Source organism: Falco naumanni, chromosome 6 (assembly GCF_017639655.2).
Source record: "Falco naumanni isolate bFalNau1 chromosome 6, bFalNau1.pat, whole genome shotgun sequence".
Taxonomy (NCBI): domain Eukaryota; kingdom Metazoa; phylum Chordata; class Aves; order Falconiformes; family Falconidae; genus Falco; species Falco naumanni.
Window position 1 is genome coordinate 67,217,754 of NC_054059.1, and position 27,623 is coordinate 67,245,376.

The 27,623-nt window shown below is 41.3% G+C and overlaps 1 protein-coding gene across 1 annotated transcript in view; it reads right to left on the minus strand.

Annotated features, from left to right (window-relative positions):
- Positions 1-26,960, minus strand: part of PRDM1 (PR/SET domain 1) — a 66,070-nt gene extending 39,110 nt beyond the window's left edge. The window contains exon 1 of the mRNA XM_040598912.1: positions 26,734-26,960. The gene's annotated coding sequence lies outside the window, so the exon portion shown is untranslated. The remainder of the gene's footprint in view (positions 1-26,733) is intronic.
- Between the last annotated feature and the right edge of the window lie 663 nt (positions 26,961-27,623).

Sequence of the window (27,623 nt, forward strand, 5' to 3'; positions counted from 1 at the left end):
ACAGCCCAGCAGTAAGCAGGATGCGACACTGCTCTTCCTTGTGTGGCACTCAGGCGGCCAGCTCATGCTTGCTGACTACAGATGAGAGATTGTCATGTTTTCTCAGTTTCCCCACTTCTAACCTGAGAGCTACCCTGTGCAGCAGGAAGACTTTGAGAGACACATCCCTTTGTACCCTCTCCTTGCTGCCAGATGTCCTCTGTGGCCAGTTCATGGCTTTCATTTTGTGTTTCGCAATAGCTTAACAATTTTGGTAAAAATTCAGAGACTACTACTACTACTACTGAAAAAAAGTACATATTATTCTCAAAGAAGGTGGAGAGGCCAAAAGATCTGCTCTCAGTTAAATCCTCTGAATTTCTCTCATGTCATTTCTTCCTGACTGTCAAAGCTAGGCTTTTGCCAGTCCTGTGTACGGATAACTGGATCCCTTTGAAATACGGTCAAGCTGACAAGGTGTGGGGCACTACGATCGAGATGGTATTTCCCTGAAATACATGGCACATTGCTAGGGCACCAGAAGAGTGCAAATTACCACAACTCACTGTGCAGACAGAATAGTGCCCGAACAGACCTTTGGAGGCTCATGATCAGTTTCATGATGGATGCTATAACCCCACAGATAACAGTAAGGCTGGGTAAATTGCTTTAAGTCTAGCAAGGATCAAAGACAAACAGGTACCAGAAATTCCATGTATGTACAGGTTACTGAAACAGAAAAGACACATGGGAATATTTTTTTCAGATTAATTTACATAAAACCAGATTTGACTTTTGTACAGTAGACATGATTTTGCAAATCACCACGTCAAAGAAATCTAAACAAAATCCATCTGCATGCTTATAAACACGTAAAAGTGTTTAATGGACACAAAATGTTTTAAAAAGTCAACAATAATAGTTAGTCCATGCTTCCAATTATATTCTTTCTTCAATTAGTCTTGAAGAAACTAACACCTCTATTAATCATTTCAATTAACTCCACACACCACATGACATCCGCACCAGCAGCCCATATGTTGCGTTCCAATCACCCAAATATTAAAGCCTTTTTAATTGATTGATCTAAAGAACATTCAACAGGCTCAAGGTGGCAGCCAGCCAGGAAATCCCAAAAGAAGATGACAAAAAGGTGGGGGTGCTAAACCAGCTTCCCAATTTGTTTTTCTTCTTCCTCCAGGGTTCACTAAGTTAATCCAATCACAGCCCATAAAGCCCCTTTTTAATAAAATAAATAAATAGATAAGAGAACACACATGTTGGCTTTCCCCCAGAGAAGCCCTCTCCACTAAAGCCGGAGAGCCATCCTGTTAAGAAAGTGCCGCATACGAGGGTGCATTTTTTATCCGGCAGAAATATTTAGCTTGGCCTCCTGCCAGGGAATGCTGAAAGAATAGACTGAATTAGGGGATTTACCTTCCACGTGTTTGGCACGCGTCATTAGAGGCTCTGAAGAGCTTGACTCTTTCGCTCTCTCACTCTCTGTTTTTTCTCCCCCCCACCAGAGCTTTGATGCAGAGAATAAACTATGCACTATAAGAGCAGTTGATGTGTTGCGTTTCTAGGTGTTGGAACAGTGGGTTTTGTTCTGTCAAAGAAAACTGATGCCCTGTTCCTGTAGTTAATATATTTTTTTCATTCCAGTCAGGTATAGGGTGGTATGTTTCAAAAGCATTTGCTTTAACACAGAAAAAAGGATGCTATTTTTCCTTCCATCTTTTCCTTAAGGAAAAAAAAAAAAGTTTTTGAAGTTTTCTGTAGACAGATTTAAACTTGGAGAAAGTGACTTAGAAGTAAATTCCTTAAGTGAAACTCCCAACCACAGAGTATTTTAGGAGCTCATTAGAAAGGTTAATTTTGTAACAATAACCCATTAATTGCTCTGTCATTTGGCTTTTCTATGCTGTCATGTGGACTTACTTTATTTTAAAAACCACTTCTTTACATAAGCACTTCGGTCCTGCAAATACCTGTGAAGGTCTATACCCAGAACACGTTAGTCGAGATGGCTGGTCCATACATACCTCAGGTACCCCACGCACCCTCCCAGAGTTTCTAATTTGTGACAGAAGAGACAACACTGTAAGTTAGCCTCTGCCCTCCTTAACTGACAGAGGGGAATAAAAAAGAAAAAAACCACCAAGTTTCCAGCTGAATAAAAGCATGGAGGTCCTTAAACCAACAGTAAATGCAAATGTTTGTGTCTGGCACACATGGCAACCCTGTTTATAAGGGCAGAGTTTTGCAGAATAACCCCCCAGCGCCACTAACACCCATCCACTGAACTGCTGTGAGCGCCAGGAGAGCCCCGCTGCAGCTGCCTCTGCTGTACTTCTCCTCACAGTATCAGATAAATACAGGCCCTATTCACACATGGGTTTTAGAGTTATTGATTCAAGCAAATCAGTTTAGAAGCTATTTGTTGACATGCTTACTCAAAAGCACAGTTCAAGCGGAGTTTCTAAACTGGTGCTGGCTTTATCTTTATCCCATCTTCACTTGCAAATAAATCTGGGTCTGAGTTTGGTTCAGCTGAATTCATGTCACCAGATGAGAGCATGTGATTCTTCATCTTTCAGTAAAACTAGTTCACTGCATATCAGGAGATTCCGTGGGCTACAGAAAAGAAACTGAAGTGATGGATACCAGGGTATTAACTCCAATGTCAGAAAGGTGCTGAGGACCATCTCCTCACTGAATGTAAAACACCTCAGCTGTAGGGACCTCCTCATAGCTGAAGGGCAGGCCCACAGTTTATCACTTCTTAAATAAATCATTCATAATTCATAACCAGGTTGAAAACCACACAAATAATGACCTCTCAGTATTACTCAGCGGAAAGTGAGAACTGGAGTTTTCCACCCAAACCCACAAAGGCTGACAAGCTCAGACATGGTTTTGTGCGCTCCTTCCTGGACCCCACGTTTTTAATTCAATTTAAAGAAAGTCAGGCAGCCACTTCCCCCCATCTTTTAAGTAAAGATGTTAACATCCGTGCTAATAATACAACTACCTCTTCTTTTATCAAAGGCTTCAGGAGTCACAGACACTTTCTTTTCATCACCAGGAAAAACTGAAAAAAAAAAAAGCTGCCTAGTTCTGCTGCTAACAGGGCAGGTTTGGCTCTATACATGCATGGATGCCAGCCAGTGGCTGAAGCACTGCTTTACAGAATTATAGAATCGTTTAGGCTGGAAAAGACCTTTAAGATCATCCAGTCCAACTGTTAACCCAGCACTGCCAAATCTACCACTAAACTATGTCCCTAAGTGCCACATCTATACATTTTTTAAACATTTCCAGGGATGCTGACTCCACCACTTTCCTGGGCAGCCTGTTCCAATGCCTGACCACCCTTTCAGTGATTATTTTTTTCCCAATATCCAATTTAAACCTCCCCTGGCACAACTTGAGGCCATTTCCTCTTCTCCTATCACTTATCACTTGGGAGAAGAGACCAACACCCAGCTCACTACAGCCTCCTTTCAGGCAGTTGTAGAGATCAATAAGGTCTCCCCTGAGCCTCCTTTTCTCCCGGCTAAACAACCCCAGTTCCCTCAGCTGCTCCTCACAGGACTTGTGCTCCAGACCCTTCACCAGCTTTGTTGCCCTTCTCTGGACACGCTCCAGCACCTCCACGTCCCTCTTGCAGCGAGGGGCCCAAAACTGAACACGGGATTCGAGGTGCAGCCTCACCAGTGCCCAGTACAGGGGGACGGTCACTGCCCCAGTCCTGCTGGCCACGCTGTCTCAGATACAAGCCAGGATGCTGGTGGCCTCCTTGGCCACCTGGGCACCCTGCTGGCTCACGTTCAGCTGGCTGCTGACCAGCACCCCCAGGTCCTTTCCCCCAGGCACTTCCCAGCCACCCTTCCCCCAGCCTGTAGCGCTGCATGGGGCTGGTGTGACCCAAGGGCAGGACCCGGCACTGAGCCTGGTTGAACCTCATGCAACTGGCCTGGGCCCATCGGTCCAGCCTGCCCAGCTCCCTCTGCAGAGCCTGCCTGCCCTCAGCAGATCAACATCCCGCTCAACTCGGTGCTGTCTGCAAACCTACTGTGGGTGCACTTGGTCCCCTTGTCCAGATTGTCAATAAAGATATTAAACAGGACGGGCCCTGATCCTGAGCCCTGGGGAACATCACTTGTGACCGGCTGCCAGCTGGATGCAACTCCATTCACCACCACTCTTTGGCCTTGGCCATCCAGCCAGTTTTTCACTTGTTTAGCTTTTTACTCAGTGGAGAATGTACCCATCCAAGTCACGGGCAGCCAGTTTCTCCAGGAGAATGCTGTGGGAAATAGTATCACAGGCTTTACTAAAGTCTAGGTAGACAACATCCACAGCCTTTCCCTCATCCACCGAGCAGCTCACCTTGTCATAGAAGGAGATCAGGTCAGTCAAGCAGGACCTGCCTTTCATAAACCTGTGCTGACTGAGCCTCATCAACTGGTTGTCCTGTATGTGCCGCCTGATGGCACTCAAGATGATCTGCTCCATAACTTTTATGTTTCCATCTTTGCTCCTAATTGAATCCCTGAATGAATGGCTGTGCAACACTTGCTACTGCATGCTAGTAGCAGTAGGAACTGTAACAGATGATTCCCCACTGGTTGTTTCCACTTTACCAGAAAATGGTAAGTCTTCTGGACTGACAGACCCAAATGGGATAATTCCTCTGCAGAAAGACTGCAGGTTTAATAGAAAATAATTGTCAGTTAAAGTGCGGATGCTGCAGGCTCGCATTCCATGACAAAGCACCATGGGGCAGCATGTGCTTTTGCATGCAAACCTGTAAGTGAATGCGTTCAGTGCTCCCTGCTGCTCTGGTGCAGGGCTGCCATCCTGGAAAAGGCCTGCCAACCCAAAAAGTGCATCCCTGTTATCTCTGGCCTCCATCATGTATGATCACAGGAGTGTGTGGGTGTCCGTGCCTGCAACCGGGAACTGCCTGCCTGCTTTGCCTCTTGAGTGTTTACAGTGAGGCCAAGCATATTTCAGTATTGTGACTGATATTTTGACACTCAGGTCAAATAACAGAAAGCCTTGGCTTGACAATACCAATTCAGTGGCAAATTGCTTGATGTGTTTGTCAGCACTGCAATAAACTTGTGTTTAAACAATCTGCTACGCTTATCATATTTACAGATTAAAAATATGACCTTTATAAGTGAAATACAAGAGCTCTTTTATCCCCCCTACATCTCCTCCCTCTACATTTTTAATTAAAACCACAAACCAACACACATACCCATCCTTCTTTTGTAATAGTTTGGGATTCCACTCTCAAATACTATACAAATAAAACAAATCTTAATGTGTTAGCAATTCACAGGGCAGTAAATTCTCCTTTCCAAACCTGCCATCTTCATTAAAATCTTATTTGCTTGGTAATCTCCTTTGATCGCTAAAGTTATAAGAAGCCCCCTCCTCTTTTTTTTGATACTACCAGTGTAGCTTTTGGCCAGAGAGCGTGATGAATTAAATGTATGACAGATATGACAGGTGAGGAGTGCTTGGAGAGGGCTTAAACAGCAGGGATAAGACAAAGCCCCCATTTAAGAACAAAACCCCTACCCGATGGCTAGCCCGTTAATGACCAACCACTCTATTTGTCCTGGTGGATGAGGAGCAAGCTGATACTACAGACAAAGCTTTGTTAGCCACAGGGCTGTTCTTCAATCAGGCCACACAACCAACTAATTGAAATGCCCAGTTTTTCCCCCTCGGGATTTGATATACAAGCTAGGGGGTTTGTAGGTATACTCTTTTTTTTTTTCTCTTTTTTTTTTCCCCCCTCCCATAATATATTAATTCAGCCATCACAAGTTTACAGCTGGACTAAGTGGAATTACAGCATATAAACCTGAAAATCTATCTGCAGGGATCCAGCTAAGCCCTGGAGAGAGACAAGTCCAGCAATACAAATCCAAGGAATTTTGGAAGTCAATCCATTAGGATTACTAGGCCTTTGATTTTGGAAGTCGCAGGCTCAAAACAGGGAAGCAATGAACTCTCAATCTTCCTTCATTTTAGCCTCTTTTCAGAGGACTTACTGACCCCATTTTTTCTGTTAAAACACATTTATAAATGTGGGCAGAATTATATTGGGTTCCCATTATATTTGCAGTGAAGGAAGACATGAAAATACCTGCTTTCCTGAACTGATAGTTAACATGTCCTTTAAATTTTTCTGTGTATCTTCTACATATTTAGTGACTACAAGCAAACTTGTCACCCTTCTCATCAGCTAAAGACCACTCTCCCCCTCTTTAAAGTTTATGTTAACTTTCAGCATGCTATGCTGTACCTAAATGAGGAGTTTCAGGCCCTAGTTACTTTAAACCACAGGCTGCCTCCCAGAGGTGAAGAAATCTCTGTGCCCCCTGCAGACCAGGATTACATTCTCCATGGGCAGTCTCTCACTGTAGCCTACAGATCTGCGGTTAGCAGAAGGCCAGCAGCTTCCTGAGGTAGATGCCAAAGAAATATTCATTGCTAAACCCAACTGCTAAAGAAAAATTAGATCATAGGGATGCAGCAATCAATCTGACGTTATCATTGCTCTGGATATAATGGAAAACACTAACTGAAGCAAGAAGAGTCTTCACTTTCGGAAAAAAAATCAATTTTGATCATTTTGTTCCTTCCTGTCCAGCCCTCAGTGTAGCTGAATCACAGGTGCTGGTATCAGGAAACGTTGTTTCTGTTCTTAGCTCTGCCACGGGCTTCTTACATGGCTTCTGGCATAACTTGTACCCTCTCCGTGCCTCAGTTTCCTTATATAAAAATGCAAATATTCCTACCTATTTCAGAAAGAGTGTGGTCTAGTGGTTTAAACCACAGAATCAAGACATCTGAATTATCAAACTGAATATGGTATCAATTTCTGCTGTGGCTTTGAAGCAACTACCCTTACCTATCCAAGGGGTCAGCTTCCCCTGGAAAATGTTGAATGGCCAAAGCCTAGGCTTTCTGGTAGAATGTGTGTGCTATTTTTCAAGTGAGTGGTATTTCTGGTTGGATGAGAGCTCAACCTCACCTTGCAGTCCTCACCTTGCAGTAAGACCGCTTACCTGGAACAGAAAAGAAAAGACAGTCCAAGCTACAGCAAGCAAAGCTTTTGGGAGCTGCTCTTGCTAGCAGGCTATGGTGACTGCCTCTCCAAGCACTTGTCCCCAGGCCACCCAGCAGAGCTGGCCTGACTCTGCCCCAGCCATTATGGTCCTAATTCGGCATGTGGGGGCGTAAGGCTCAAGTCCCAGATCTTCATCAAGTGGGACAAAGGGATGAAACGATAGCTTTCCCTTTCCCCAGGGAGCACTTTGTAACTTTTGGCTATTTTGCAGCAAACCAGTATGTCTCTCACGCTCTCTCCTCCTCCACTTTTGCTTCATGAAAACCTCCCCAAAGTTTTGAGGCTGTTCCACTCAGAATAAGTAGCAATTTGAAAACTTTCACAGGGCAGAAAAAGCATTTCCTGCCTGGAAATGGCCCTCTAGCTCATTGGACACTTGCAAAGGTTAATTAAATAATGCTTAGATATTCTTAATATTCAAAGCCTCAGACAAGTGGTAAGTGCTAATGTTACAAAACACAGAAGAGTCATTCAGAGAGAGTAACCTTACAGAAATCTAGAGAAAAATACTGTTAACCTCACAGAAATACACATTTCTTCACTATGGACTCTGTTAAAGCTAGACAAAGTTGTTACTGGTACCATCACTGACCTCATACTGAAAAAGACAGACTGATTTTTAGGAAAAGACTATAGGGATTCAGATCAATAAATTAAGGGAGGAAAAAACCCCAAAAAGCATTAATCTGGGGTATTTTGGTTTTGAACATGCAGATCTGAACGGAAGCTGCGTTTTTTTAGACAGCTTTCCGATCTCCCTATTAGATATAATGTTATAGTCTTATTACACATGTTGCCTACTAGATGTGCTCTGACTTTTATAGATGTCAACCCCATTTCTTAATTCAAGACATTTGTCTCTTGTGATCTCTGCGCCTCTGGGTTAGAGTTCCAGTCAAAGAGGTGAGCCAGCTCATATCTGCAATGCAGCCATAAAATCCTTCGGCGCTACATCCCCGAAAGCTGCTGCTGCCCTGCGAAAAGGCCTGGATTTTGTCTGTCTGCAGCTCAGCACCCAGAAAGGACATTTTGCAGAAGGGCTTGGTGGACATCCAGGAAAACTGCTTTCAGAACCTTATCTGAAGGACAATACTTAACTTTCACCACCTGGGCCTGGCCCCTGAAAGGAAACAGTCACACTCAATTATTGTCTTTTTCTAGACAATTACTATTTAATCAAACCTCCAGCTGATATTAACTGGTGGAAAAAAGGCTATTTTTAGTCAGGACAGTGATTCCCCCTCACTCCTTTCATCTATGAGTAATGTATTTCCTTTTGCTCTCAGTACCACAAACCAGTCCACACCAGATGCTCAGTATTAGGTAAAATTAAAAATGTGGGCATCATACCCTTTGAAAGATGCTTTGAACTCAAATTAATATACCTAAACCCACTATTTAAATTAAAGATATCCTGTCTCTCTGCTGTGTAGTTTTCCCTTTTATCAGAATGGGAATTTTAGTCCATTTAAAGGTTTTTTGGTTCAGCTCCACAGACCACGCTTTGACTTAACAACACATTGTAATTTCCTTTTAGCCACAAGAATAAAGGAAATGTATAGAAGCAACACCATAATCTTGTCAAGCACCCTCTTTCGTTTCCCTGAACAAGCCTGTTTGAGAAAATGTGAAGCTTAAGATTTTTAAGATGTTATCTGGAAGATGTTTAGATCATGGAGTACTTTTATTGAAAACAGACATATGTGTTTTTATGCATCTACTGATGCACCCACACACATAAAATATATGCCTACTAAATTCTTTTATGGACAAGAACAGAGCAGTCTGCAACCTGCAGAGGTTTTGCAGAGTTCAATCCCCTTGCCTCAGCATTTTACCTTTTCTAGACTTTTGCCCAGAATCTGTGCTTATACTTGAGAAAGCCCCACCAATTCTCACACCCAGGGAAGTAACCGGGGAGCGCCTGCACCCAGACTCATCTGTGAGCAGGGCTCTCTAACTGCTTTCAGAAGCAAAAATGTGGGAGCAATGTAAAATGCATCAGTTTCTCATGTACCTCTACGTATATATAAGAAATGGGCTCCTGCACTACCTGTGCCATTTATTTGCATTATTAATCTTTTTCAAAATGCTATGATTTGAATGTAACCGCTCCACTTCTGCAGAGCTACAGGACTCGATGCAGTTTGCTGAACATACTCAGACTTTGTATTTTATAAGCAAACACCATCCTTCACACTCACTCTATCCCCTCTTGTTGTCACCTTTGATGTCACTAGTGACAACACAGTCACTGAATACAGGCAGAGGTACAAGAGTTGCCTCTTCCCTTTTTGGTGCTGAGCCACAGAGCTGTAAGCACCATGGCAATGGGGATCTGGCCTTGTTTTAGCCCTGGGGGCACCCATATGTGCACGAGATGCTGCTGCCTCTGGAGACCCCGAGGTCTTGTCTGGACCCTGGCAGCTTCTCTGAGGAGCCAGTGAGGCACTGGAGGGTAGCCTGGCCCTGGCCACAGCATGTGGAGAGGAACCTGCCAGGAGAAAACCCAACCACCAGGCTGGAGAAACCGATGCTGAACCCGCTGTACTGAGTGAGGGAGAGGTATTAGTTGGCAGCACTAACGATGCCCAGAAAACATACTTCAAGACAAAGCAAAGGGACAAGTTAAGCATCTGCGATTTCTCTCAGTGAGGGTTCGACAGTGATAGTAAGGCAGTTTATCCCCAAGAGCTTTCTCCTCGCTGGAGGTGTTGAGTTAACTGGCGGTGACCTCCCACTGACCCACAAGCAGCATCTGCAAGTGGTGCACGGTGGTGGCAGCCCGGAAGCACTTCTCCCAAACAGTGCCCTTTCAAAACACCACTCCAAAAAGCAACAGCTGAGGTGACCCAGGAGTCAGCCGTCCAGCCACATTCAGCATGGAGGACGTCTCCTTTCACCCTCCTGGGGTTTCATCCATCTTCATTTGCTTTTTCTTGCTGCCATTTCCTCTGACTTTTCAAACTTGGGACACTGGTAGCTATTATTCATTCTCAGTTCTTACCAGCCACACAGCAAAGAGCTGCAGCTTTCTATCAATAAATACCACATCAGTGATTACTTGCCATTATTTTAATCGCTTATTTTTTCTGCTCAGGTACCTCTTGAGCAAAAGCAGGTTTTACCACATTATTACAGTTTAGACTTCTGAGAGAAACATCTCAATGCAATTATTAAACATCACTCTGGGTAGCCGCAAAATAACTTGCTAATGAAAACTCTGAACAGGAATGAAAATATAACTGAGGTATGAAGAAAGTAACTGTCCAAAACATTTGAGGTTAAACAAATATCTTCACTGTTCACCCTTTTTGTCTATAAAAAGGGTGAAGAGGTGAAGCAGCAGGACTTATCCCTTCCACCATGAACAATGGTGTCAACAGCAAAGGCTCACCAAGTTCCAGCTATAACAATCACTTAGCTCTGTGTAATTCCAATAATTTCTGTCAGCAACATGCAAAAGTGCACAACTGGTACTCAGTTGACATCAATTTGAGTAATCTTGATCCCACATTTAGTTAAGAGGAGACTGATAATAATACATTTTGGCTTCAGAGTGGGGAGGTATGAAGTTAGCCCTACCCTTCCTCTCCACTTCTGGGTGGTTCAGGAGGGATGGGGGAGAAAAGGAGCAAGTTGGGGGGAGAGAATGGAGGGAGAGATGGAAAAGCGAGCAGGAGTCCTGGTAGCAGATTTGGGTGTGGGATCATGTTCTCCATTCTAAGAACAGACCGCAAAACCTCATACCTGAACCCCTCTTCCCCAAACATGAGAAGGCAGACTGTCCAGATTGCATTAGTGGACAACAACGGTGGGGAAGGCATACAAACACACAGCCGATGACAAGAATCTCTCAGCTCAATAGAAAAGACAGAAAGAGTCAGAGATTTTGCGTAAGAGGAAGAGATTGAATGACTTCCCCAAGGTTTCACTGAAAGCAGACAACAGGGACAGGAGCTGAACCCACATGTCCTGAATCACAGCCCTTCGTCTCAATCACAAGATCCTCCTTCCTCTTGTATCTTTTGCACTATCTGGGGCAATCAAGAAAAAGCCTGCCTTGCCCTCACAAATCAAGAACTGAATACTAAACCTATAAATCACCTGGAAAATTCAGATGTCTTGATGGAAAGGCAATGGGTTCCAAAGAAATTACAAACCTTGCTACTGCTCTGGATGGAAGGTGTCATTTCTTAGGCTGGTCATCCATGCTGAATCAAGACCAATTTAGATGGCAATAGGTTAGAAAATGCAGAGCCTTTCTTAGAAAAGATGCAAAAGAGCATGTCTACATCATGCTGTAAAGCCCACAAAGCCAGCACCAAGCCTGCTATCTGTGGAAAACTGCAGTGTTGTGAGGGACATTGCTGCACCAAGAAAGCAATGCAGATGCATTACAGCTCAGAAAGGCACACAAATTGAACTCCAGAGACATACTTACACTGTTTCTAAGGCTATCTCAATCACTGCTCATACCCTTAAGGGCTGCTGAACCTTGTTTGATTACACAACGCAACCATGATCTTTCTTGCTTTCTGGCTTTGCCAAGGTTGGGAAAGGACATGGTTGTGCTCTATATGTCATGGGGTAAACAGCAAGGAGCTATTTCTTGAGCTTTTTCAGCTGAAGATTTTCACAGAAGAACAAAACTGGCCTGAGCAAGTTAAGGTCAGAAGTTCTTTAGTCTGAGAGGGGCTTTTCCATCACAGCGGTGGGGCAAAAAACCCTAGCCTTGGTATGACAGGCCTTGTTAATTAATAATTTTTTTATGAAGTTGCCTTTCCCATCAGGAGACTGGGCTGACTGACCAGGGAGACCTCTTCTAGACTCACCTTTTCTAGCAAATCTTGTAAGATATTTCTGAGAAATATTATTACAATGTTCTAGACATTCAGGTACTCCTAGAAGGATGAACTAGCAAAGCATTACACATACATTTTTCAGACCAGACTATGCATCATAAAACAATAGAGATTTTTTCTCTTTTGGAGAAAATTCTAGCTGACTGAGCAGTATACATGCATATGCGTGCCCATGAACACACATAATTTTCAGTATCAAGACCATCTTCAAGCAATTTCTCACTTTTATAATGCATTTATTTTATGTAAAACAGATGCTTGTCTTTGGGGTAGGCTTTGTCTTTTAGTCTTATATTGTGAACACCCCTTTTAATTAAAATGAGAAATACAAATTTCCTCATCTAGTTCCAAGCCTGAAGCCCACTAGCACAAGCAGCCATCCGCAGATTCCGCTGGAACCCCTTCAGCATCCCACAGAGTCTGCTGGCTGAATTCAGGATCTTCGGACATGTATAAATTGGTGCAGCTCCACCGGGCTGAGCCCCTTTATACCACATGTAAAGAAGCTGAACTGGTAATGATGTACCCAGCCTGAGTTCCTTAAACAAGTCCTGAAACTCCATCATAGATTGCTACATAATACCTGAACAGCTGATGAGAATGCCACTCTCAGTGGCAACACCTTTTAAAGTCACTGCTATGTGCTGTGCCTAGTGGGATGAAGAACAACTAAATGAGTGAAGTAGCAAACATTACAAATGGAGATTATCAAACTGCACTAGAAGTTAAGTGGGGTGGGGGGGGGGAACACTGAATATTCCTTAATGCAAGATTATTCAGACCTAACTAATTAAAATATGGGGGTTTTAAGTAGTCTTCTCTTTTCTTCCCATACCCAAATGAAGGCAGAAGCAAGCATGTCCTTTCCCGATGATGGAAGTGATACCAAGTATTATGTTTGTATTATGTGAAGTTTCTCCCATCCATTTCTGCTGAGTTAATGTTGTCTGACTTAAATGAGATTAATAAAAGCAGGCTGTTAAGTTCCAACAAACTAAAACCTTAGAAGTTTATAGACACAGTTGCTTCAGGCTCTTCCTATGGTTGGTCAGACAGGGTGTCTTTCAAATGGACTCAAAGGAACACATTTCACACCTGTCAGGCCTTGATTTAACATCCCTGCTAACTGCACTTTAAGAACAGCTGATTAGTTCTAGTTATACAAGCTTCCACGGGTAAGGGGGAGAAGCAGCCTGTTATCGCCATCAGGACTCATTGTTCCCCTGAACAGAGATTTGTGTTCCACACTGTGTGTGCCTCAGCAGTTTGACTGGAAGCCCTGCTGCATGCCACGGCAGTGACGCCTTTATCCTAGTCCTGAACTTGCTTTAATGGCAATGGAGACAGTAGAGGTGACCATGAACATAAAAGGAAAATACACTAATGCTACATTGAGGTTACAAAGCCTAACACCCATTTTCAAGCTAGAAGTGGTTTGCTGAAATTTCCTAATTATCCCGATTTATTTTTTGTTTCCTTTTTGCTCTAAAGGGACAGTACTTCACCTGTAATAAAACACTAGCTTCTGCAAGTGAAAAAAAAGCCCAGTAATGTTGCTGAATTTGCAAAAGGGGATAAGTAAAGTGCTGGCCTTGAAGCAGCAGCCTGAAGAGTGACAACTGCAGCGCCAACACCACCAGTGGGATGCTTGAAAACAAGTCAGGGACCAAGGGTTAGTCCAGCCATTCGAATGTGACAGGAAGGCTAGTTAATAAACACCAGCTAACCCCTTCAATTACAGCAATAAATTGTTCAATTGGTTAAATGTCCACAGGTTCTGCCCCAAACACTGCTGTGAACTGTTTAATTGGCAAACCCTTGCATCACTGGACAAACAGATCTTGGTGAGTGCGGGGGTGGGGGGGGGCATGGAATGCTTGGCCACTGGAGAGCGAGGGGTGCTGGTGTCCCGTGCAGCTCGCCTTTGCAGGGCTCGCCTCTGCAGGGCTTGCCTTCACATCCCACAACCTGCAATGTTTTAACAGCTCTGAAGATTAATAATTCATTGCTGCCTATTTTTAAAATAGAATTAAGACTACAGGCCAAATATGCCTTAATCACCATTCTTTCTGCATCAGTTTTCCGTATTTCGGTAAGATGCCCCACAAATTGCCTGCCAAAATATTATTTTTATTATTTATTTTTATTATTTTAATATTATGTTATATATGTGTTATTATATAAATAGTAACAAAATGTATTGCCCATATCGCAAGCTGTGCATGCGATACGGGTTATGCAGTACAAGAGATGCCGAGTACCTGCATGCTGTACAAGACAGACCTGCAAATTAAAAGTCAGCAGGCCTACTTCTTCAAAATATTTAACACACTAAACTTCAGTTTATCTCACCAAGAGTTAAGAACATTCAAAGCCTTGTTAAAAAATTTTGGCACAAAAGAAGTTTTTGGTAAAAGCTGTTCTATAAAAAAGAAAGCTACTTCAGGCGAATAAAGCAACAAGTTGACCACTGAGGATCAATTCAGAGTTAAAGACATAAGTTGCCTTCACTGGACCTTTGATCACTTTGATGAACCATCGATTCTACACACTCTGTTACTAACTAAAAACCACATACTGATGCACGGGAAATACTGTGTTGGTTTTAAAATTTTTATATTCATTAGATCTGTTTAGAGGAATTTCATGTCTGAAAAACAACCAATCAAAGGAGATGAGTATTATTTGTTATGTTTACACAATGAGGAGGAATTGCATTTCCCTACTGAAATTTTTTTAATGAACTAAAATAGAGGTAAATTTGTCACAGTTGGAAGTAAAATACATATAGTGTTTGCCTGTGGAAAGCTGTAAGTGATCGCTCCCTGTCTCTAGCAAAAGTATTTCTTTGGAAAAGGGCTTTAGGCAGAAATGTTCATTTAGAAACACATTTTTTTGTAACATTGAGGAAGTCTATCTACCACTTTGCCTGAGAAGCCTGGATCCTCAAAGGTTATCCAGCACAGACAGGCAATTCAGTTTATTGGGGGAGGATGAGGCTGGACTATGTCCCACTCTCCACTCTGCAAAAACTCACAGATTGTACTGTTGAACCCGAACTCAGGATGTTTCTTCTGGCTGAGCTCGCTGGCTCCTGGGAGTCCTCTCCTGAGCACTATCTTCTCCCAGTGAGCTACCTGGAGAGCATCAGCACCTAACTCAAGCTTGAAGATTCTCCAGTGGGTCCACATCCACTCTGGGAAATAGGCTGAGCAATATGTTATTGTCTCACGTTAGAGGACATAAATGATCTTACTTGATTTAGTCTGCATGTCTTGCAGAATGAAGCAAAGCAAACTAACTTCAGAAACACAGTAAGACTTCTGTTGACATCAGTAGTCACTGGGTCAATCTTGTACAAAGTATTTAGAATGCAAATTTTAATCTTTATGTTGCCAGACACCAGCAGAGAAAAAATGCTGCAAAGGGACCATTTAGGACCCTTCACTGCTAACAAATTACATCAGTTACCTCATGTTTGTATGTGGTGCTTACGGCTAAAAGCAAGTTCTGTTAAATCAGTACCATTAAAAGCAGCGTACTCACTTAAATAGCTTGCTGAATCCAGGGGTTTAATGTTTGTGCCTCAGGAGAGGACAATTTAGAACTTTTTTTTTTTTTTGGTAGTACTAAGCAAATTAACATCTCTGAAAAGTCTCAGGGTTTCAGGACATGCTTTCAGTTGACACCGATTAGCATAGCTTCACTGAATTAAATAGACTGAAGCAATTCAGGCCATTGAGAATCCACGGGGGCAGGGTGGAGAGAAACTGCAAATTAGTAAAAGAATAGAGAACACAATACCAGCACTGATGTCCTGGCACACAGGCTTTTATTCTGGAGATAGTTTACAAGCAGTTCGTAACCTTTGGACTCCAGACAGTCTGTAGAACCAACAGGAGAAGGTTCAAGATTTGTCTGAACTTTCCATCCAGCCCCGGCACTGTCAATATTTGGAAGCTGCACTGGAACTCATAAAGCCTCCATAAAATGGATGTTAGTGAAACAAAACAAAAAAAAATCTGAAACTTGCATTCATAGAGTCATTTGAGACTTTCTTACTTTAATCCAAAACGGTATTAAGGAGATAAATATTTATAACTCTGCTATGCTTAAAGAGGCACTTCCTAGCAAAATAGCTAATGCATTTTTGTCTTAACAAACACGGAGTCCAAAACCAGCCTGTCATTCCAGATTCCTGATTTCAGATTAACTTCAAAAATTTTGATTTATAATGTTAAACTTTCTGCAGTTAGTAGAATAATTCACAGAAGGAGTCTGTGTGATTTTTCTGTCTAAGAAAAAAGTGACTGGAGAATTGACAAAACAGGCCTGTCAATATCTCATTTATCGGTTTAAAATATCTTCACTTTTATTTCATTCTCCATTATAAATCAAATCAGTTATATCAAACCATACTCATGTATGAATGAGTCTGTCAAGAAAAATTATTTCAACAAAATAACTTCAGGCTACAAATTAAGGTTTTGTTCTTTGATAGTAATTTTAAAAGACTAAATAAGAAAAGATTTACAGCTATGTATTTTATTTTGTGAATGAGTCCTAAAATAATCATTATGTACTCTAGAGGCTTTTCTGACATATTAACTAGAAACTGACATTTACTATTAACTTAATTGACAGACCTTTTGTACAACCACAGTCAAATTAAGTATACTGTTAATAAACAACACAAAAATAAAAAATAGTTATCTTTTAATTATCTCATAATTTTGTTTCTTGCCACATGTTTAATGGTCTAAGTCACAGGGAACTTAACTGAATTAAATGTACTTACACCAGTGCAAGGATAACCTAAATGAAGAGGGGGTTGAATACCCAACGTTTTAACAAATAATTTTTACCTGGTCAATAAAAATACCTTAAAAGCATCAAATTCTAAACTTCTGTCCTAAACAGAGGCTTCTATTGCGAGTAGTGGATGCTATAAAGTTATAAATCCATTACTTTATTCAGAGCTAACAATCTCATTTGTTTGTAAAGGTAGGTCACTTAATTCATCAAAGGAGGAAAAGTTAGTCTGAAAAAATAATCATGAAGAGACAATTTCTTAAATACTTAATATATCACCCACTGCCCACGGTCAAAAAACTGAAATACCAACTTCATCTGCCATAACAAAACAAAATACATTGGTTTTGCTCTAGATGTGCTTTTGAAGCCTTTCATGCTGAGTTCTGGGTTTCTACCCATAGGAATGAATAATTTGCTTATGCTCAACAAAAGCCTCTATTTCCTATTTCATATGCATAGAGGGGACTTGTGTTTGCCGTAAAAAAAAAAAATAATAAAAAAAGAGAGACAATTACAAGTCATCCAGAACCAGTGTTTTTCTAACAGTTCAAGAACTGTTCAGAATAAAGATGCTAACTCAACCCATTTGTAAGCCAAGATGATTAATCAAGCTGACCATGCAATGCTATCCCTGCAAGAACTGTGCTTGGGTGAGAGGTCTCTCCCATATATAAAATGCACATTTTTGCCTTGGTAAAAGTTCAGAAAACAAGACTGTCATCCCATATGCCTTATGACAAGCAAATTCCACAAAATTTTCAAATCCCCCAGCATATAAGCAAGATGCACAGTTTTGACTCACCTGATCTATTAGGTTTTTGCCTTGTACAGAAAGCTCAAAGTTTCAGCACTATCTTGCCCCTGCATGCACTGCACAGAGTATCTCCACATAGTAACCTCCTGCGTAAAGCATGATCTTGCCTATTTCTCTCCCCTTTCTCAAAGCATGAAAGCAAAGTTACGCCAACTATCCTGAGAAGCTTTATACTGCACCAAGCACCTGTTCAGACAACAGTCAGTTAAAAAATCAAAGTAACAGCTGAGTTGAGGTCAGCCACCCTACAAACTTCAGGACATACTCGGAGACCCCACTACCCTCATCCCTCCCATCTTTATTTGAAAATAGCAGCTCTGGTAACGTGATGCCATCCTTCCCTTCCCTGTTTGAGCAGGCAGTGAAAGCCCTCCCGCTGTCTTCTACTCCTAAGAAGAAAGCATTAGTCTCCAACCTGCACTAGCCTGTCTGCAGAAATAAGACAACTCATCCCACACTGATAGCTTTGTTCAAGGAGCACAGGTTCAACAGAGCCGGTTTAACCATTAGGTTAACTATTAGCTAGCACCCCTACAGATCATGTTACACTCACTATGCATACTTGTTAAGGTATCCTTTAAACGAAATTTAGTTTAAGACAAGCACTCGGGTTAGTCAGTCTTCTCTGAGCACGGCTAAAGGGTAACATCGACTGCCCCAACACAGAGCATCATGATGCACACTGAGCTTGCCTTGGAACAAGCTCCATGTTTGTAGAAACAATGGCTGTAAATCACTTCACTTACACAACTCAAACATTTATTACCAATACAAAAAATTCTCCAAGGGAATTCATGGGCACTAAAGACTTACATTAGGTGTTCACAGATTTAACAAATGTCCTTAAAACCCGTTCATGCAAACATTCCTCTTCATTCATCCAAAAGCTGCTCAAATTTAGAGGCTGAAAACAGCAGCTGTCTTCTAAAAAACAGTGTAAAGTTACCATGGTTTTTCAAATCTTTTTTTCGAGAGTCTCACAAGTTACTTACACTGGTCAGTAAACTACTTAGTGCTGCCATTATTATTAACCGTATTAACCTAAAACTTGACAAAAACCTTAGCTGCAATGATACTCTGTCACATCACACAAATTATTTTGTCAAGCTCAAAGCATAAGTTTTATTATTATGGACTTTTATTACAAAACCATCTAGAAGCCATGAGCAAGAGCACCATGCCAGGCATCACACAAGCACGTAGAAAGAAACTTCACCACCTCAAAGAGTTTGCAATCAGATAGAGAAGGGAGACATAAAGTGAAACAAGGTAAGTGGCATTACCTTCACTTCACAGGACAAATAGAGTATGTATTGAGGCTTAGAAAGATTAAGCCCCTTCTGCAACTATAGACTTAGCACAGCAGCTATTACCATTACAGGGCTTTTTACACATGCCAGGGCTCACCAGCACCAGGCCTGAAACACAAGGGATTGTCAATCTCCATTAATTTAGTGTAAAACAGACACAGGAACGGAACACACATCTCCTGTCCTACCCACTATTCTAACAACCCCAACTTTACCCCATTTTACACCTATACCCCCTTGTTCCTGTGACAGTTGGTGCTACCCTGTTCCTGGTTTATATTAATTCAAGATCCAAATCTAGTGCCTAGCGTTTCAATCTTTGTAGCAAATAAGATTAATTTTTAATTTTAAGGCCCTGAATCAGCAAAACATTCAACTACGTGCTTAATTCTATCCCTATTCAGTAAAGTACTTAAGTATTTGCTTAATTCTCATTTACTCCGCTGAGACTTGAACATGTGCTTAAAGATAAGCCTCTTCTTAAGTACTTTGCTGAACTAGGGCCTAAACTGTGACCTAGGAGCCAGGAAGAAAAGAAAAAAATAGATCAATAACGTTTAGTGTTATTTCCTCACAAATATTAAGCTAGCTGAAAGAAAAAGATTAAGAAAAAATAAAAATAAAACTCACTTTGATTCAAGCAGTACGTACAAGTTAGTACAGCTGTTTTATGGGAAAAGACAAATTTTATAAAATCCTACTAAGAAATATCTCATTAAAAATTACTTCTTGTTGCCCATTTGTATCTACAAACATGCATTATAGCAATGTGTTGAACCAACCACTCACTCTCAGTTACATCACCGGAATCTTGGAAGTTTTTCAAGCTAGGTACCTGATGATTAAGTATAAAATAAAATTTAGAGCAGAATCCAATTTACTGAGTACAGGTGAATAGAATTCAGTTTTGTATTATCTTAAGACACAAATAATGGAGCCATTGGGAAGATACAAGGGAAGGGACCCCATGGTAAAAGCAAGGAGAAAAATAAAATACTCTTATACTCCCTAGGAAGAAACCGCTAGAGTTTAGTCATCATCAACTGAAACGATGCAGACACTGTGAAATACATTCCCTTGCAAAAAGGTCTCATCATGAGTGGATCCTTGGGCCAGCATGGAGATAATACAAGATCAGGATCAATGAAGCTCTTGGCAGGTAGAGGAAAATGTGTCTACACATCTAAGCTCAGGCTTAGATAGCAGAGATGGCAAAATATGACATTTTTTCAAAAAATCCAAATATACTGGCTACTGACTCATTTTCTTATGTATTTGTCTGCCCTGCCCTTACGACCCTGCATTATTCCATAAAGCATGCTTCTCCACTGGTAAGAAACTAAACGGACCAAACATACCCTTTTTACTGCAGGCTCACTGTTCAAACTAAAGCTACCTTGCCTGTTTCAAGGGTATCAGTATCAATTCAACTAACATGGCCAGCAAATATTGGTAAGCTACAAGTCAGGAAAAATACCTGCAGATGAAACTGAAGTTCTATTTCTTCCAATAATGCATTTCTTACCATTTCACAAGTTGGTCAAGCCCAAGTACTAAAACTGAATACATAGTGTGAAACTGTAGAAAGATGCTTTCACTATGTATGTGCCCATGCAACTGGAACAGGATGCTCCAGATGATTTCCACACTCAGAGAAACTGGTCCTTAGCATTTTGCCAGGAGAAGGGCCCTTCTCACAAATGGAGACCAAACACATGTCACTAGCAGGTCTCCTCTTAGCAAGTCTTTCATGTCAGCTTCTGCTGCTCTTCCTTCAGGAACTGCAGTTCCTCTGTAGCTGGGGTCATTGTTTTCATCTACCTTTTGATTTCTAGCAAACAGGAATGCTATTTAATCTTTGCAATTCCTAAGTTACACAGATGCTTAACTTCGTGCAGTGTGAATGGTTCCACTGAAGCTTGAACTACAGAGCATAAAGCTAAAACATATGCCTAAGCGCCTGCAGGATTGGGGCCTAAAAACCTGAGTATTTACTAGCTATTACCCTTTTGATGGATCCATCCCACTATAACAATGGATAAAAGTGTTTATAAAAAAAGCTTTGAAGCTGAGAGATACTCTGTAAGTACATGTGTGGGGTAGGGGAAGTGGAAAGGGCTAGAGACACAGATTGCATTGGCTGTCCTGATGTTTGCCATAGAAACCACACATCATTATTAGCAGCTGTAGGATTAAGAAGCCTCTGTGGTTGAGGTAGTTCCTCATATTTTGGATGAGTGCTGCCAGATAGCAGAGGGTGCAGTTTCTCAGCTCCCACCTCAGTTCAGTGCTCGAAAGGAACATGCCCCACCCGGACACACCATTCCGTGGAAGGCTCTGCTGCAGTAATACTCACACTCACCATCAATGCGCACAGCCACCCCTGTCAACATGGCCTTTGTCTCTCTCCTGTCTGTGTGGCAGTGGTCATGGCCAACGGCTAAGACAGAGGACGGCGAAGGGATGAAAAATGTTTATCTGTATTCCCATCGTCAGAAGGGTAGGAAAGGTCACCTGGTGCTCCCCTTCAATCACACGAGAGCCAGGTACCTGCCATCCCCTCGTGAGCTGCCAGGGCTATGGAGGTATAAAATATTTTCCAACAAAAAGAAACTGGATCACTTGCCTGGGGGAGCTGTAACATTTATTCCAAGAACAATGAAAGACGGCTTTGATCACTGCAGCAGCCATACGTCTCTGATTGCAGACAGCAAGCCCACCTCAACACAGTTACAACGCATGTACCAGTCTCCTTCCTCCCACCAGGCTGGATGTCAGGCTAATCAGTTTGATCTGACAGATTTTAATTAAATTAATTAAGGCCTTTCTGAATAGACTTGATTAGTGTTCCACAGAGGAATCTCTCGTGAAAAGAAACCCTGTCAGGAAAGGCACTAATATTTTTCTCCTTTCACAATGATAAGTTTCTCGGGTTGGTATTGGATTTTTTTACACCATTAATAAAAGGGCTTCATAAACACACAGCATATGATGGTTTTTGAAGCTTGACACCCCATTATATTAAATTAACAATAGCCTACAAAACCCCAGAAGATATTCATGTTCTCCTTCAAGCAATTTTATTATGCTGCAGTTACTGCCAACTCCAGCATTTCAAATATGACCTCTTACTTGGATTTAAACAGAAATACACAAAATCAAGATGCAAAACAATCCTTATCACTTCCAATCAACCTTCTCAGAGTGGCTGCTTGCACAAACATGGGAAACTCAGCACGTGTAGAAATGCTGTGTTGCTAACACTGTGAGAGGCCACCTTGTTCCCCACATTGGCTTGTGCAAGAACAAAGACAATTTTTGTTCAATAGGACTTGACTGAGATTGTGCTGGCATCATTTTGAAAGAGTGCAGTATGGGCAAAACCCCCTCCTGTCTGCACGGATGCAAGAGCATGACCAAGTCAGGAGGCATCATCTTGCTTCCCACACCACACTTGCAATCTGCAAAAGTGCTGAAGCTTGAAATCCCCTGGTGCTGGTAAAAGACAAGTGGTCACAGTCACACTGTTCACAAAAGATGTCCCACCACCTGAGGCAGCCGCCGCTAGTGCATGCTAAGTAGCACGTCCTGCAGCTAGTAATGACCACTGCTGTATCACAGCTAGTCAAATGGACGTGTGCTTCTGAAGCCTATTAAAAAGTGACATGAAATCCCAAGTTTACAAATAGAAAAGCTCATTGTACTGTATTTACAGTAAGGGCATCCTTGACTAGATGATAACCATAAAAATGCAGGTAATACTTACAGATAGTTTAAACTAAATGTACTTTGAAAAACAAACTCACCTCTGAATATTTTTTTTTTAATTTTTTCCTTGTATACCAGGCCGAAAGTGTACTTCTCTACCCACTTCTCCTATCTCCTGTTTCTCCCCACTTTGTATGTTCAATTTAATAGTATATTAAGCTGCCCAAGCATTGCAAAGAATTTTTATTTCAACCTGAGAGAAAGCAGGAGTGATTTTTTTTGTGACTGAAAGGATGCTAAGAGATCAGGTGCTGAAAAACCACTACTTCATCTACCAACACTTTCTTTTCCTCTGAAGCCAAAGTGGTCATTCAAAACACTTCATCTTGAAGTGTCAAATGATGGTGAGTCCTAAAATTTTTTTTTGTGACACAGGTTAAACAGGGGAAGGGAACTCTGAGGTAGGAAGATACTGCATTTCAGAATGGAAGTCAAAATGAATGACAAAAAAAACCACAATAGGAAAAAGATAAAAAACCGAGCCAAACTGGGTGAAGCAATAAGCTAGAGAGAGAAGATTAAGACACAAGGTACTCCAAGGCAGAAAGTGACTGAGAAAAACAAAAGGTAAGGCTGGTGTCCTCCAAAGAAAGAAAAGATCCTGAAAAAGAGAAAATAGTGTTAACAGGCATTCACTTTATTAAATAAGAAAGAGGAAAGAAGAAAATGGAAAGGCCATTATAAATTTTATTCTGTGCCTTTCTCTTTGTTGTGATTTTTTCCATTTTATTTTCAACATACCTGTCACACTGCACTCGTCACAAGAAAATTCTGTTTCTGGCTAAGTCAGTACCCATCTACTATAGTTTTTCAATAAACAAAAGCTATTTCAGCTTATCTTCTGGTTAGTTTCAATCCAGCAGACCCAAATGCATTTTCTTGTGCTATTTTCCTCAGTCTTGTGCTTTTCTGAAGTTCAAATTAATTTATTCTGAGCTTGAGCTAGTAACTAAAGTCTTCTCATTGTACTGAGATCAGATTTACAGGTCAATGTACGCATTCCACTCTCAAAAACATACCTGGTTGCAGCATCTGTTGCAGTTTTATCCTCACAGCCACACTCGGACAAGAAACAGAAATTGGCTAAAGTGTAATTCTGTTTAGTAATTTCAATGGAAACATCTATTTTGAGACTTTTTTGGCTGTGTTATAAATGCTTCAAGAAAAGAAGGCAGATGAACAAAGAGGGATAGATTTGCCTTTGCAGGAAACAAAAAAAGGACTTTGTTTAATAAATTATACAAAGAAAGATAGGTTGCAATAAAAAAGACACATCCAGGAAGAAGAAAGAATTCAGTGCGACTGACCTTCAAGTTCCCTCTACTCTTTCATTAACTGTCCACTGAGGTGATCCCTGGCCAAATACGGGCAATTCAGAGCCTGTCATAGAATTACAAGATGAATTAGGGACTGCTGCCACAAATTTACAGCTACCAAGGCCTCTGCTGATTAAATTTTCCCAGACTTGAAAGTAATTTCACTGGAAACACTCCTAATGTGGCCCCAAGATCAGCATCACGACAAATGAGGAAGGGGAATAACACTTTTCCCTTCCAATTATCCGGTGATTTTTTCTCCTGTGTGATTTGTAAGCAAATAGACATAATTTAAGCCAGAGTGACATGGAAGTGCCAGATCTAACATGGGCTGTTTGTGTTCTAAAAAACTTCCCAGAAAATCTCAGTTTTCCATTCCCTTCAGGAAAGGCGACTCCTGTATTTTCTTTCAAATTCTGATTTGCACAGCTTATTAAGTAACTTCAATTATCACGCCAAATAATTATTGACTCACCACAGAATCAATTGAAAAGCTTATGTATTTGAAACTGTACACAGAAATGCTCACTACAGGTGAGTAACTTCACATGCATGAGTTGTCATTCACTCGGTGGCACAACTCACATGCATAACTATCTGCAACACCAGGGCCTCAGATTGTAAACTCACTGAAGCTGAAACCAGATCTTATCTGCCTGTAAAGCACCTGGCAGTGCACCTATCTTTGCCAGTACATAAATTAATTATCATTAGCATCTGAATTTTGTCAGCTCCAGCATTCTCCCTAACCTCAAACACCGAATTTCTTCCCAGAATTTCTTCCCAGAGCGATGCCTATGCACAGTGGATGATATACACGTGGATATTTAACTATCCTAGGATTTCATTTAGAACCATTTCAAATTTTTCAATACAAGATGAACATGTGTAAGACATCTGAAAAGCTTCTAAGGTCCGAGGTCTGGGTGGGGTAAGGGAAAACTTTAAAGGTAAAAAGTACACTGAATTCAAATCCTGAAATACTTTGACCTTTAAACAGAACCTTCCTCCCCTCCTGAGGTTTAAGATAAGTTCAGCAAACAAAATTTCACCCTGGGCTTGACACATAATCTGCTAAATTACTGAAGAAATAAACAAACACTCTTTCCTTTAATTTAATAATTTTAGGGGAAAGACAGACCCCACTGCTATAACTACTGGTGATGGTTTTACATAAAAACTTACATACTAGGAAAAGCACTCCTAGATTTTAATAGGAAATACAAACTTAGAAACAGTTGTGAAACAGCAGCTCGAAGATAAGGAACTCTGAACAAAATGACTTTTGGTCGGTCATCTGAAGAAAAGAATAGTAATTTTCCTTAATCGTTTCAGACTGATTGCTTCAGTTCGGTAATCTCACATTTCAATAGGTTTTTACTGCTGAGCCTACAGAAATGGGGAGGGGGGATGGGAGAGGACAGGAGTGGAAGTGCCGGTCAGTTCACTCAAATCTTTTTGGAGCACCTCAGCTAGTATTTTTTAAAAGTTCTCCAGTCTTTCCTTCAGAACGCTACCTGGTATCAAAAGAAATCTAGTAGTATACAGGTTTGGGTTTTTTCCTCAGAAAAAAAAAAAAATGGAAGGGAACATTTCCATGTTTGATGATACACTGTTAAGCAAATCTTTGTCATCAAGATAGCAGCTGGCTTTGATGCATGTGTGGATATTCAGTGCCACTTTTTCCTGCCTCCGCTTTCTCTTCTGATGTCTAGCCTTTGCTTGTGGACTATTTAGACACCTCCTTCAAGAGGCATGAAATACTCCAGTGAACAGTGAAAGCTACCACGTGTTCACCAGACTAAAACTAAACTGAGAAGGAGAAAAAAAACCCAAAGCAATAAAAAAAAAATAAGAAAAAAAAAAAAGTAAACTCTTCATTCATTCATTTAGGTAAGACAGAAATCCTAACCTACTAACCACATGCCAGCAAAGACATTAATTTTAACTGTAGAGCCTCTGATTACATTACATACTACATGAAAAGTCTGTTTCATTCAAATGAAGAAAAAAAGCGCATTATTTTCTATTCTTGTCTGAGAGCTGCTTGGGTATGTATGGACGTAAGACCTCTTTGCCTACTACCTTATGACACCACTGTCTAAAACCTATTTTTTCTTTTATTGTTTCATAAATCACAAGAGCTCCACAAGTCAGTTTCTGGTAACACATTTTTTTTCAAATTCTTAGCTGGGTCCGTTAAAAAAAAAAACAACTTGATGAAATTTTATTTGCATTTACCATACTTAGGCAGTGTGATGCTAAGTCTACAGTGTACAGCAATAATATTAATTCTTAAGTCACAGAAAGCAGCGTGTTTTTAAAGTCGACGACAAAAAAAGCAGGGAATGTCAGATTAAATCTGTTACAAAGAGAATTACAGAGTTAATAATATATGATTAAAATACAAGCAATGACAGTGAAAACTAATCTCTGAATCTTCACCTCTTCCCCTATTTGTACCATGTAACAGAAAATTGAACACTCACAATACCCCACCCCAGAGAGACAAGCCTCTCTTCACACAAACATACATCACTCTGCATCTAATGTACACTAAAAAAAAAAAAAAGAAAAAAGTAATTTAACTCGGCAGAGTGCCAAAAAGTACAACTGATACTTGACTACATAAACACTTTCTCAAGTTGTACATCGTCTTGGGGGCTGCATCCGCCTCAAGAAGTAACCCTTGGTAGCAGCTACTTACAGCTCTTTCTTCGCATTGAAAGCACCAAGTGGAAACCTCGGATACAGGTCAGAAGGTAAGGTGCAGCCTGCTGGCCAGTGCCTAGGGCAGGTGTGAGCAAGGGCCAGCCGACCGCTTTCACACTGAGACCCGTGCCAGCAGTTCAGAGTCTTTATGAAGTGAGAAAGTAGAGCAGAAGCTAAGAGAGTATATCTTTTAAGCAGGATATTTAGGAGCCTCTGCAATCCCTTTACCAGACACACAAATGCAACCTGCCTGTTGGTGGGGTTGTTTTTGTCCTTCCCCTCCGCTCTAAAAATACTAACCCTTCTCCTGAACTAGTTGGAAGGGAGTTGTGAAGGGGTGGAGTAAGGGAAATCAGTGCAGCAAGTCACCTTTCAGCCACCTATGACATCAGCCTGCTGCCCTGATTCCTTCATTAATACCTTTGAGCTGAAAACAATGGGCCTGCCATTAAGCACCACACAGTTCGAGATAAGAAAGCCCTAAGCAGATAATAATCGGTGCATTTAGCTGGATTTCAAACATTCAGCTGCTTAATCATTTCTTCCTCACTGCATGCTACCCAAACACAGGGGGAATGCTTTGGATGCCTTGGGCTAAGGAAGAAGGAGCTGGGGTGTGGGGAAGAGGAGGGAGAGAGCGGAGCCACAGGATGGGGATTGGGGGAGAGGGGGATTTCATTGGCAATCCTCTCCCTGGGAAATGAAAACATTTCTTAATTGCCATTAGGGAAATAGGTTAAATACAGCCTTGGTAAGCTGCTAAGGACTGGCTAACAGATTAGAGGGGATGGCCGTTGAAGTATACTCATTTCCATTATATGACAGAGCAGGGAATTTTTGTTTTCTTAATAGTCTTCAAAGACTGTTCCTGTCAGGCACTGGGTG